This window comes from Vigna radiata, chromosome 9, assembly GCF_000741045.1.
Source record: "Vigna radiata var. radiata cultivar VC1973A chromosome 9, Vradiata_ver6, whole genome shotgun sequence".
Classification (NCBI taxonomy): Eukaryota; Viridiplantae; Streptophyta; class Magnoliopsida; order Fabales; family Fabaceae; genus Vigna; species Vigna radiata.
The window spans coordinates 5,051,539-5,054,961 of NC_028359.1; positions in this window are offsets into that span (position 1 = coordinate 5,051,539).

Sequence of the window (3,423 nt, forward strand, 5' to 3'; positions counted from 1 at the left end):
CAATTACTCAACTTCAATTATAATTTATTTGTTAACTATTGGATAAGAACTAAATTGATTTCAAGAAAGAAGCTACAACATTTTTCTTTTACTTTACTACGTTAATTTAATTGGTATTAATATTTAAATAGAAAAACATTTGTTGGAAGACTTATAAGACTAGATTTAACTAATACAATCTTAGTTGTCTTCCATATAAGAAATTTCTCACGAGCTTCGTTCAATACTTTTGTAAGAAATTAATCAATTGACAAAAATATTAAATATGCTAATTTCATTAAATGGAAATAAATATTAAATGCACATGTCTTTATTACTTTATTTCCTTTAAAAGCAATTAATATTCATGGTTGTTTTTAAAAGTTGTTTTAAGGAAAAATTAACTTTATCAACCTAAATATTAAATGCTCATTGAAGTCTCTTGCACAAAGAATCTTAAAAGTCGGAAAGAGCTTTAAATATTACGTGTATAAAAATTAATTTAAATCAATTACGAAGATGCATCGACAAATTCAATTTTCATTTTGATGCCTATATAATCGAAGGCATACTAATGCTAAAATCATTCATATTCCAAGTAAAACACTTTCATTCATCTGAAACTAGTATTAGAAGATGTGTTAAGTGTTCAATGGGTCAAAATGGAGCTTTCTTTGCCATAAAAATTGAAAGGAGGTGATTGTAGACCATGATTGAAAGGTCATATATACCCCATGTGAGTGACCACAAATATCATTATGCACTCACTAGGGTTTGCATAACCTTTGAAACATGGCTATTTTGATCTTTTCTATTCTGTGGTGAAGATAGCTCCAATCAAATTTGAGACTAATTTAGCATCTTTTACATTCATTTTTCTAACATATATCACTTTAGTTGATTTATTACATATCTGAATTTAATGATTTTCCCTTCAAGCAGTTTTAATATTGTTAAGTTTTCACTTCATTTTACTGTATGTTTATCATGTCAAACATTGACACTCTAGCTTTATATCTTATGGATTTAATTAGGTTTTTATGTAAATCTTGATTAGCTCTTTTATCTTAAACCATTTTGGTTTTCTCTTTTTTTTAGGACATGATTTGGATCTGAAATTGGGATTAAGGAGATCTGTGGAAAGCTTAAAGAAAACTACACAAAGCGTGGACAAATTCAACATAGTTCGTGGATATACAAATCTGGGCTTGCATTTGGAAATACTGTGCTACGTGTCATGTTTTGAACATATCTTGAATCGCAGAAAGCAAAACGTGTGAACTATAAACTTGTAAAGTTTTGCAGTTTTTCTAAATGTTGGTCCTTATCAGAAAGTTGTATATACATACATAGACATGAATCATATACAATGTAACAGTAGCAATTCTGCATAAATTTTGCAAAATAATGTTGCAGAATGTTTTAGTATTTAAACTGAAGTTTAATCCTTCTTAGATGTTAAAGAGCTTGTAAATTTAGTTCTTTACCAGACTGTTGTGAACTTTTATCACACTATTTTACAACATTCAGTAATCAACAGAAAAAAAAAAAATACTGTTGCTGCTGCGTGCTTTGTATCTGTCAAACACTTACAGACCTATTAGATTTATCATATGATGCTGGACTTTGTTTGGGGTTTTCTTTACGCTGAGAATTTATATTTTAATGTTATTTAATAGGTTAAAAACGTTTCAACACGGTATTATCTTTTATATTTATTTATGTACTCAGTTCTAAATCTAAAGTTGGTTTATGTTGGACAAACTTCCTGCTAGCACTAATTAAACAATTAATATATGATGATGCATACAAAAGATGGAAATTAACTCGCGTATTTAGCATGTTGCAATCGTATGTCATGATATTTTTATAATTATCACAAATATATATGTTTCCGTTAAAAACGAATCCAAGCTTAAAGAAGGTTATGGCTTCAGTTCTATAAATAACTAATGTCAAATTCTTTTGTAAATTTGACTTTTAAATTGATTCATTTTTGAATTAGGTCTGGTCTCAGTTGTTCAGAGAATTGAAGTCATAGAGTTCTTATGCTTTTGTTATGGCATGAAGGAGACATAAAATATCCGAAAATATTATGTTTTTAATTTTTTTTTAGAAGCATTAGACATCGGTTTTTAATAGAATCGAAGGAATAAACCTCTTATTGTTTCGATTAATAAAATAACCGAGATAATAACTTATGTTTCTATGGTTAAATTTCATAAAGTTATAGAGCCTCTTGTACATTTCTTCTTCGTTCTTCTTCGTTTTTTTTGTGTTGTTGTCGCTTTACTCTCTTGGTTCTCCATTTTTGCCACCATCAATCTCAACATTTCTTCCATTTTTCATTCATTTTATGTTGATTAAATACTTTAGGTATGATTTTCTTTCGTTGTGGTCGATTGGTTTTGTTCACAGGTACTCTTTTATGATGTTCGTGTCGTTTCAGCACCACATCCTTAGTTTTGTTTCATTTTAGCCTTTTGATGAACTTTCATTTCGTTTGGTTGTTTATTCTTTGTACACCATATACATTAAAACTTAAGTATAGGTAAAATTGAGAATATGATAAAACGAACTCTAATTAAATATCTTGAAAATTTGTTAGAATTACTAGAAAATCATTAAAATCCTTACAACAAATTTTAACTCAAAATTCAAAGTCTAACTATTTTAAATATTTTTGCAAAGTTAAAAAATAAAATAAATCTCTAAAACATAAGAAACGATATTTTCTGAAAAAATCTAAAAGAATTACTTGTTATTATATGGAGGGAAGTTTGTTTTTGTAATATGTTGCTTATATGATATGGAATGTTGAAGAAATAGAATTGTTATTTTTCTAAAAAGGAAAAATAGACCTTAGACAGTGATTATGGTAAAAAAGTCAAGGCAGAAAAAAGTGTATCTCGATTCTTATCAAACGAAGGCAAAAGACTCAAGTTTTTTTTTATTTACTGCATCAAATTTTTTGAATTGATACAAAATTATATCCTTTTGCTTCAGTTTTTGAACAAAAGACAAAAAAAAAATCCCACCTTTTTACCTTACCTTAATATATACCTCAATTTTGAAAGTGCTATCATAATAACTCTAAAACTACCGTATCCTCTCGTTGCAGTAGGATATAATTGAAAGTATATCTAATTAATAATTTCACGTTGCAAAAATCCAAACGCAACTAAAACCATGAGATGATATTCTTTCCCATTGGAGTTGCATCATGAGTTGGCAACTGATCTACAAAAGGTGCAGAAATAAGTCAGAATTTCAAAACTGCATGAGTATTCTTTCTTTATGAAGAAGTAAACACGGCAGACACAATTTTAAAGAGATAAAGTTTTAATATTATATATATATATATATATATATATATATATATATATATATATATATATATTAAATATGTTTAATCTCTAAATTTTAATATAATTTGATTTTCAA